The sequence below is a fragment of the Microtus oregoni genome, unplaced genomic scaffold (assembly GCF_018167655.1).
Source record: "Microtus oregoni isolate MIOR12 unplaced genomic scaffold, Mior012 000086F_ref0000336, whole genome shotgun sequence".
Taxonomy (NCBI): domain Eukaryota; kingdom Metazoa; phylum Chordata; class Mammalia; order Rodentia; family Cricetidae; genus Microtus; species Microtus oregoni.
In genome coordinates, this window is record NW_024544552.1 from 1,199,564 (window position 1) to 1,210,827 (window position 11,264).

At 35.1% G+C, this 11,264-nt stretch overlaps 1 pseudogene; it reads right to left on the reverse strand.

Moving 5' to 3' along the window:
• Positions 1-4,043: 4,043 nt before the first annotated feature.
• Positions 4,044-4,983, reverse strand: LOC121441998 (annotated as a pseudogene).
• Between the last annotated feature and the right edge of the window lie 6,281 nt (positions 4,984-11,264).

Consider the following 11,264-nt stretch of genomic DNA (forward strand, 5'->3'; position numbering starts at 1 on the left):
CCTCATTACATCTCAGTGATAAGACCTGATGTGGAGTCCCCTCTGCATGGTGTGAATATGTTTTATTGCCATTGGTTAATAAAGAAGCTGCTTTTGGTCAATGGCTTAACAGAACATAGCCAGGCTAGAAAAGGTATATAAAAAGAATAGGCAGAATCAGTGAATAGCCATGTAGCCACCAGAGAGAAAGACACAAGCTGCCAGCCAGAACCTTGCTAGTAGACCATGAGCCTCATGGTAAAATATAAAATAATAGGAATTGTTGTAATAGGTGTGGCGGGGCTGTGTCCCCAGCACCCTGGCCACCTGGCAAGCTTATGCCCGAAATAACAACACACAAACTGTATTCATTTAAACACTGCTTGGCCCATTTCTATCTAGCCTCTTCTTGGCTAACTCTCACACCTGGACTAGCCCATTTCCAATATTCTGTGTGTAGCACCCCAAGGTGTGCTTACCACAGAGATTCTAGGCTACGTCCATTCTGGGTCAGAGCTTCATTGCGTGTGTCTCAGAGAGCAGAGCTATCACGTCTACCCGGGAGAGGGGAGCATGGCGTCTCTGTTCCAGAGAGCAGAGCTGTCGAGTCTGAGCTCACTTCCTCTTCCTCCCAGCATTCTGTTCTGCTTACTCCACCCACCTATGTTTTAACCTATGAGAGCCAAGCAGTTTCTTTATTATAATTAACCAATGACCTTCCTCCATCAAGGAATGGGTTAATTTAAGATTTAAGAGCTATCTAAAAGAATGCTTAAGCTATTGGCCAAACAGTATTGCAAATAGTATAGTTTCAGTGTGATTTTTTTTTTAGAGTTCGGGTGATCAGGAAACAAACTAGCAGCCTCACCCAACAAAGATTCCTTAAAAAAAGGGGGGGGGGGGGGCAAAGAATACTACAACTAAAAAACCCAGTTCCATTACCACTGTTTGATTAAGCAGGTATCCAACAGTGTTTGCTACAACCTTTCCCCTCATTAACTGTTATTCTCAAAGTAAAATTTAAATTTAAAACTAGAATATTTTTTGTATTGCATATGATTTCTGAATTTTGAAAGCAAATAGTCTATTTACTTCAAGAAAATGCTGTTAAAACACATAACATTACATTATATGATGATTAATTATGTATTTAAATATTGGTGGTCTCCCATTTACACATAATGACACATCTAGGAAATTCATTAGTTGCATTTTAAATTTACTGAAAAATAAATAAATTACAATATTTAACATATATAAATTTTAATACACCATGCATACACCATTCTTTTAGATTTTCAAACATTGTGAGATTAATGAAATATATAGACTCCTTTCCCCCTCCAGATTACTGCTTTAATAAGAGATCTTTTATATTTTGAGAAAAAAAAAAGACTTGAAAAATCAGGCTCTTCAGAAAGGTATCAATAGTATCCTCTATAGTAAAAGTATATAAAGACTATTACACCATTTTTAAAGGACACCTTTCACAGACCAAGTCCCACTCACATAGTTACATTGCTACATTTTTGCTGAAAAGTCCCCCAGGGTACTCATGGGGAATAATAGACATTGCTTTAATTAAAAGTTGCTCTCAGCTGCTACAACTTAGTAAGATTTTCTTTGCATGAAGGAAAACAGCCATGGCTGATTTAAAAAAAAAAAGTATGCTACATTATTGGCATAAAGATACAACAAAATAAAAATCAAAAAGGTGTCAAAACTAAAAACAAAACTTTCAGAATAAAATTGAACAAAAACAGATTTAATATTAACATATTAATTACAAATATTAAATAAATGACACAATAAAATTCACATCAAGGAGCCAGGTCTGGGACCATACGAATGAATAAACACAGTAAAGGCAAGGGGAGAAATATTGAGAACGTGCAGAAGTTAACTAGGAAGATCTAGAATTAATCTCATTTAGGTCAAGTGTCTAGGTAAAGAAATAATGAGTTGAGACTTCTAAAGCCCACTATGTCCTTAAGTGTCTCCTCATCGTTGGTCTTGTCTCTGTCATTCTCTTCTTCCTCAGCCTCATTTTCATCATCCGTCATAAGCTCCATCCAAGTGGTCCTCTGCCCTGTCTTCATTGTTACCCTCTACCAGACCCCTTCTCTGATCTGCCTCAGATTCCATCTTCAGTGTGGTCTCATCTATCCACATAAACTGCTGTTCTGCACCACCTACGATTTCTCATTTTCCATCTTGTGATTGCTTTTTCCATTCGTTTTCAATTATCCTCCTTCCCATGCTGTTCAGTATGGAATCCACTTTGTTGTATCTGGGTGAGCTTCTTCTCAATGTACCAAAGGCCATTTACTTCTGACTTTAAAGGCTTCAGAGAAGATCCAGCATTCTTAGAACTGAAGTCACTTTTGCTCGTTTCCTTATGCATGATAATGTTTAGAGGCTACCACAATAGAAGCAATAGGAGGAGGAAGAAAAAGAAGAGAGGAGACTAAAGAAAGAGGAAGAATAACACAGGCTGGATGCAAGGTTGAGAGTAAAGCAGATACCCTGGGTAAGTCCGACTAGGAAACACTATGTAGAAGCCTAGGATTGTCCAATAACTCCTCAATAGCCAAATAGGAGAAAAATCCATCTAAAGTTATGAGACAGGAAGATGCCTACAGCCTATTGAGAGCCTATTCATTTCAAGGCTATGAATTTATAATTTTTATACAAATGTGAAGAACTGAACCCTATATTTTAATGTATCAGAATTCTCTTTTAGCTATGCTACACCTTTACTTCGCCAATGATCAAATCAGTAGGTTCCACAAAATGCAGATATCAGATTTAAACTGTAGATCAGATGTCACTCTACAAGTCCTACTGGCAGCTTTACATTTATGTGTCAATTATAAAACAGTTTAAATAGTCAATGTTTAATCAAGAATGGTAAATATTTTTATAATTTTTTTCTGTAATATATTGACGTCTTGAAATTTATCTTGAAGCATTGTTCAAGAATATAATTATTACTAGATTTATAAGACCACGATATGGAGAAAACCTGTAACATTTCAAGTTACAAGATTTCAGTATAATATCTCGTAATTAAGCTATAACAAACACTGTATAGATACACATATCTTAGTATAAAATTCCAGGTTTTGTAAATATGTACTATGAAGTAAAATATGTACAATATTAAATATACTACAAAATTATGTATTTTGCAACTTCAAAGGGAAAAGATACAAAATATTTTAGAGTGATTAATGAAATACATGCATTTATTCAGTCTCAGTTTACTCATATTGACTTTCTATATAATTCAATTTCTTTTATAGTGATTGACACAATGCCAAACATAACCTATAATTTCCTGCTGATGAAATACATTACAGAGATACATGTGTTTTAAACAATCAGAACACTAATGTAAAGGAGAACAAGTTGAAAGGAAAATGTCTATAGTTTGGACACAAGGAAGGTTTCTTTCTCCACAACCTGTTCAAAGGCTTTGGACTAATCACTCAACAACAGAGAGAGTTATTATGCACTGTGATGTGGCATGTGTCTATGAAGACTTCAAGGTTATTGTGAAGATAATAGTGTAGATAACAGTAGCCAAGAGACTGCGTCAAAAAGATAATGCATGTAAATGTTCTTCATAGTTGTAAACCTAACCATTCTGGAGTACTTATATATGTTCATATATATATGTATGGGATTTTTATACCTTTCAATGGTTGGAAAATTTTTTTTAAAAATTGCTAATTTTACAATCTCTGTAAATTCTCAGAAGATACAATTTATGTGTCCATCCATCAGCTCATTTTAAAAAAGTGTTTGATCACAGGGCAATGGTGGCACATTCCTTTAATCTCAGCACTCGGGAGGCAGAGGCAGGCGGATCTCTGTGAGTTCGAGGCCAGCCTGGTCTACAAGAGCTAGTTCCAGGACAGGCTCCAAAGCTACAAAGAAATCCTGTCTTGGAAAGAAAAAAAAATCAATTGCATAATCTTTTAATTACAGTCATTCTTTGGGATCATTTTTTTGGGTGGGCGGAAATCATCTTGTTTAGCTTAAAAAGGCATAAGCTAAAATTACATACCTGATTCATTGATCACCTTTTGAGGGCAAAAGAGTTTTTTAATTGCATCTTTCATGTCCTTATTTCTTAGGCTATATATAAATAGGATTGAAAAAGGGAGCAAATACAGAAAATGTAAGAGCAATAGTGTTAACCCAGAATGGTGTATAAGTGGCATAGAATTGAAGATATATAAGGGCCACACTGCCAAAAAAAACAACAGGAAGACAGTAATGTGGGTGGCACAGATGGAAAAGGCCTTCTTACGTCCCTCTGTTGAAGGGATGCTCAGGATAACAATAATTCTTACATAAGAAAGGGAAATAATCAGACTTGTTATCAGAATAGCGAGAGCATAAATCACATCTTGAACCAGAATCACAGAGGCATCTGTACAGGCTAACTTCAACAAAGGGGTGAAATCACAGAAGATCTGATGTATTTGATTGGGACCACAAAAGGGTAGAATAGAAATCCACACAATCTCATGTAAAAGGATGAGAAAGCCAAATATACAAGAACCAGGAGTAAGCTGAGCGCACAGCCTCAGTGTGATGATGTTAGGATAGCGGAGTGGGTTGCAGATAGCAACATACCTGTCAATAGCCATAAGGTGAGAAGTGTCCTTTCAGTGTTTTCAAGTAAGTGGGAGAAGTACATTTGTAAGAGGCAGCCAACAAAGGAGATGGTCTTGTGCTCAGTGATCAGATTGGAGAGCATTTAAGGATGGTAGCTGTTGAGTACCACATCTCAAGAAATAAGAAGATGCTTATGAAATTATACATGGGATTGTGAAAACTGGTGTCCAGCCTCACAGCAAAGAAGATTATCAGGTTTCCTGCCATAATAAAGATGTAGATGAAAAGTAAAGGGAAAAAGTACAGGAGGCCACCAGTCTGGAGCTGGAAGAAACCAGAAAAGACAAATACAGTCACTGTTGATAGATTTCCCATTCTCCATATCTCCATTTGAGTGACCTGTGGATGAGGGAAAGGCCATGTTCAACTAATGTGGAAGAAGTTAAAGAGGTACAAATGTAAATATGGAGGCTTGGAGATAGATGGTTAAGTTGGTAAAATGTTTGTCAACCAAACATGAGGACTTGAATTCAGGCCCACAGCATCCATGTGAAAATATTCGCTGTGAATATTCATGTTTATATTCCCAGTGCTGGGAGGTTGGCAAAGCCGGATCCCAGAAACTTTCCTGCCAACCAGCTAGTCAAATCACTCAACTTCAGGTTCAATGGGAGTACCCGTCCCCAAAAAGAAGGTGGAGAATATTGGAAGAGAATACTTAACATTGACCCCTAGCCTCCACCTGAGTATGTACACACACATGTGCCCAATTTATGCACACACATGCAAACCTTTACACACTTATATATACCAAATACACACAAATTTAAATGCTTCTTTCTTTGGGTTATATTTCTAATTTGATACTCTGAGATTAAACAAAGTAATAACCTGCCTATATTTCTAGGTTTGCTTTTGGGTGAACATACTATAATGTTTAATGGAGTGGATTTATGTCAAACATACAGAGCCTGAATTTTATTTACTATTGACTGGATACTGGCCAACTTACATAACTTCTCTGAGCCTTACATTTTTCACTGTACATGAAAACTACTTGTGTTGAAGAGTGTTTGTCAAATGAGTTAACTTATAAAAGAACCCATCATTGATATCAGAATTATTTATTTCCTTTATAGACCACCTGCCTAAAAGAATTATGTTAACCATAGCTTCTGTAGATAGTGCTCCTTCCCCTTCTTTGATCATTGTTCAGGTAGGCTTTTTTGTTTGTTTGTTTGTTTTTGCTATTCAGAAAATAATAGCAAATACAATAGAAATCACAGTCCTCATGTTATGATTATACTTTTGAATCAGGTATAGCAGCCTACGACTCTTTGAAGGGTTTTGTTATTAATTTCCACTAAGCCATCATTCCTGTGTTTCCTAGATAGAAATCACTGTTTAAATCACTGTTTTGTACTTCTATGTGTTGAAATTCATGTTCATTGCTCATTCTGTATGTCTGCAGGAACACTGGAGTCTTGATCTTCAAGTCTGCTAAATACACATTTTCTGTTGAAAAAAGTACTCTCCCATAGTTTTCCATTACCTCAATTCTCTATCTTTTGACAGATCTATATACTATTCTCTATTTTTACTTTCTAATATTTCACTGTGGCAGTTTCAAATTTCACTATGATATGCTCTAGAACTTTGGTGACTTTTTAGCTTTTTTTTTCTAGGATACCTCTTTGCTCATGCTTATTTACCTGGCTAAATTTGATCTATCCTCAAGTTTCAATTCAGCTCTTATCTCTCATGAGAAGGCTACTGACTGTTGCTACTCACACACACACAAACACTTATACATACACTTATACACACAGAGTAACAGACACTCACATACACATTCATACACACACACACACACACACACACACACACACATCTTAGTTTATCTTTACACTTAGTTTATCTTTACTCCAGATAGTCTCTATCATCATTCTGACACTATCAATGAATGCACTTTGTGTTATTGTTTTTAATGTCACTAGATTCTATTAGGGTACAATTTACCCTTGATAGATGCTGGACACGTGAAAATAGCTTCTTTTGTAATGAAAACATTTTAACTGGACTTCAAAATGAAATTATAACCAAAGAAATCTGTAAAGGAGGTAGGCGGGAAGGGAAAGTGCCCTCATTTACACTCATGAAGCTGAGCACAGGATGAATAACTAACTGCTATTTCCTGCTATTTCCCATTCAATTCTACAGAGCCTACAGCTCCGAAAATGAAATTCTCATAAGCTCAAACCAAGTTTCAAATTCCACACCTCTAAAAGTTCTCAGTATTTAAACCCTCAGCGTTCTGTTACTGAGTGTCTCATTTCAAGTAAGAAATGAATACACTCCTTTGACTTCAGGAGCCCCAAACTCACCTCTGTCAAGTTGGGCTTTTTTTCACTCTATCCCTGGACCTCTCTGTATTTCTTCCTTCAATATTTCTACAAAGTTCTTATAAACATCCTTGAAACATCCCGAAGGGAATGGAAACTCCACTGAGGTTCTATTTCCTCAATAATAGAAAGAAAACACTTCTCTCCTGGGGTCAATTGGCAGAAGATCACGCTCTGTGCTTTCTGTTTATTAGATCCTCAGGTAATGGAGAGCCAGTGCCCAGTGGGATGAATTCTTACAGATTCATCTGACAGTTGTCACTCCCTTTCTTACCAGTTTTAGAATTGAAAAAGCCATTCTATATTTAGATATGGCACTAGGAGTTGCTGTGCCAAAAAAAAAAAAAAAAGGCCGTAGAAGGATGCTGTCATTGTTACATTTTTTTAATAAAGAAAGAGTAAGTGGGGCAGTATTGAAGATGATTTTCTGACAAATGTCATCAGTAAATTAATGAGTAGAACACAGAAAAATTTCAATTAAAAATTTGTCAGTCAGCATTCAAAGAAGAAAGTGAAAATAACGCATTTTTTTTTCTTCTCAAAGGTTGTAGTAGGTCTGTCTAAATTTGTCCAATTGATCTGCTGAACTCTTAATAGTTCTTATTTTTCACTGTAAAATGCATCAATGGCTGGTTTCCTTTTACCCTATTGTATAGTGTCTTTCTATTTATTTTCTTCTTTTACTTCTTTACTTTCTTCCATTCCTAAAGAGAAAACAGCACCAACAAAAGATGGCTACATTGAATTGCCATCAAATTTGAATTGATTTTGTGCATCAAGGAATGATCATCATACAACATTTTCTAATATAATGACTATTTTGCCATTCAGAAACAAATTCAATGAAGTTTAATTGTGTGTGGTACAATGAGTAACATGTAAAAATAATTGGAAAGCAGAGAAGAACTAGAGGATCAGGTAAATGGCTCTGAAATAAAAAAGAGAAAATGAATGCATTTTGTAAGGAAATAGCAATTCATCAAAGGGGAGGAAGATTCAATTCAAGCATAATACTGTTATAAGTACATAGTGATAGCTACAAAACAATAGAGCATATTTATCTTTCAGTACTACTTTCAAAATGAAGGAACAAAGAGAAGAAACCAGCTTATAATTCATGAAAATTTAGGAGTAAACATGAACACGATTCAGTAAAGATTTTCTCCTTGTCTATATGTCTTATAAAAATAAAGCATTTAATTGGTGACATGGTTCAAGTTTTCAAGGGTTAGTTCATGATCATCACAGCAGGGACCAATAGGCATGACACTGGAGCGGTCACTGATAGCTTTACATTTTGATCCACAGGCAGCAGAAAAAAGAGAGAAAAAGACTGGGATTGGCATAGACTTCTGAAACCCCAAAAACTCACTCCCAGTGAACCACCCCCTCCAACAAGACCACACCCCCTCCAATAAGACCACACTTCCTTCAACAAGGTCACACCTCTTAATACATGGGCATGCCTCCAAATCTTTTCTCAAGTGGTCCAATAACTGGGGCCCAAGCATGCAAACATATGAGCCTATGGGGGCCATTCTCATTCAAACCATCACAACTGCATTTCATATTTCTAGTGTTCATATATTGTTCTTTAAGAATATAGCTTTAAGAAACTATCTCAAAGCCGGGTGATGGTGGCGCACGCCTTTAATCTCAGCACTCGGGAGGCAGAGGCAGGTGGATCTCTGTGAGTTCGAGACCAGCCTGTGGTCTACAGAGCTAGTTCCAGGACAGGCTCCAAAGCCACAGAGAAACCCTGTCTCGAAAAAGCAAAAAAAAAAAAAAAAAAAAAAGAAACTATCTCTACCCCTTAATAAGGTGGATTTCTTAGGAAGCAAATTTGTCCTGAAAACGTACATTGGGATATCAGCTCAGTATGTGTAGTATTGGGTTTGTTAACAACTGAGCTCTGTACTATAGCTTTCCTATGGCTATTTGGTGGTAATTAAAGACTTTAGGTACATTATACAATGTGGAGGAACTGGAACAAACTGTAACCTTTGGGTAAATATACTCATGTGACTCAGGCAGGTATTTTGCAGATAGCAGTGAGTAAGAAGCACATAGGGTGTCTACATTAAATTGAGAAAAATTTAAATGTTTTTTTAGAATAGACATAGTCTGTTTCATGAGAAACAAGTTAATTTCAGTTTCTAAATATCCTTCTTTCCAGAAATCTAATGATCATATACTATACTTGGATTGTCAAAATAAATGAAATTAAAGCATGAGGTGGTATTGCAGAAGATTGAAGATCTGTGTGTGTGTGTGTGTGTGTGTGTGTGTGGTGTGGTGTGCATTGAATAACAAAAGGGAGAAAATGTGAGAGAGACAGAAGATGAGGGAGGGAATATACATTTCTGATCGCAAAATATAAAGATGAAATTAAGTGACCCAATTGCCCATAGTAAAATGAAAGCGGGTCCCAGAGTCTAGGAAGGAAATGCCCGCTGTGATAATTTGCAAGTTTCAAATGTCTTAGCATCCTAGGAGCTACTGGATACATAAGCACTTCTCTACAGTGTGTTTCAACTTCTTCTCAGACTTTTAATCTCAATAAATCCAGTGGACAGGTCAACTGTGAAATGGGAAATCCCACTTGACCTTTGATTTCGTTTTAACCACCCAGAGTTCCTCAACAGAACATTACATCTCAATCTCTGATTATCCCTTTCATAAGAAAAGTGTAGTTTTCCATCTAGGATCTCTTCCGTTTTCTCTTGTAACATCTAGCAGATGCTCCTTCCTCACTTAGGTCTCACTTGCATTTGTACCTGAGGCAATCACTTGAGAAAACTCACCCTCAAGGAATGAGAATATTTTGTTTTTGTTTTTGTTTGACTTTTTCTGTTGTAACATTGCTGATGTTTTTAAAGTGAATGTCTTTGATTATTAGTGTACTATATAATAGAGAGAATTAAATAATGGTTTTGGTGTTTTGCCCAAAAGAACTAGTATTACTTTTCCATTTCTTGAAAAAAAATAGGATTTTTGACATTTCAGGCTGTTTAAACTCCATCTCTTCTATGATAGGTTCTTTTTCTTTAGTTACTATTGTTACATATATGTGAATAATTATGCAAAACCTGATGAATTTGTTTAGTGTGGCTTGTGTGCAAAAAATAAAATATGTGAATTTTAAATGTATCAATTATACCTTGATGAAACTGTTAAGACCCCAAATCATCCACAGTGTTAAAAACTCCATCTCAAATATACTGATGCAATTTTAAATATTTAACTCTATTATCTTTGAAAAATTTCAATACTTAGTAATCCTAACTTCATGTTAATTGAATTTGGGGGTGAAATAAAATTTTAATACCTGGGTATTAATTGCTTTATTAATAAGGGAATCTACATTTGAATTGTAGAAAGCAATCTAACCCATATATTATGAAAATAATGCGTCTCACCAGGCAGTTCCTATCTATCTATCTATCTATCTATCTATCTATCTATCTATCTATTATCTATCTATCTATCTATCTATCATCTATCTACCTTTAATTTTTTTGTAATTATGTCAAGATCATTTTGAACAAAAAAAGTCTAATTAAGTTGGATGAATTTAACCAAAATTTTCAAAGGGAATGAAGGTAGAATTTTTCCTGGCCTCTGAGAATTAATAGGAACAAAAATGATAGAAATTTTAGCCACATATAAGATTCCTAAATATATACTTTTAATATATTTATATTATAGCATTACTTAAAACATAAGAAACCATTGAACCATTTTCAATGACAAATAGTAGCAGCTAACACTTGCTTTTAACATAATTCCAAAATGGCTTTGAATAGCTCACTTAATTTTAAATTAATATATGAGATCACAATAAAATAACCTACCTTAAAGTTACAAACATTGAAAATAAGAATAAAAAAAACTGACTAATCATTTTTTAAATATGCAGTACCATTTTAGTATAAACTTTGACATCTATAGATATTATTCTAAGTGCTTTATTTTACAATCTGTGTTTGTTATTAATGCATATATAATATACATAATAGTTCTGTCTAAAGTTCATGTTTAGAAAACAATGTTTCATTTGTTTATTTCACCCTTCATTGTAATCTAGACAAGTAGTCGCTATCTAAATTAAATATGTTCAAACAGAATAAATACAGAAAGTTCCGCAACAAAGATATAAAAAATATCATTGTACCGATGAATGAATTAGGTGCTAATTTTATGGTTTAATATGTTGGAGTTAAATCTGGAGAGAGAGAGGCATTTATGAGAAGA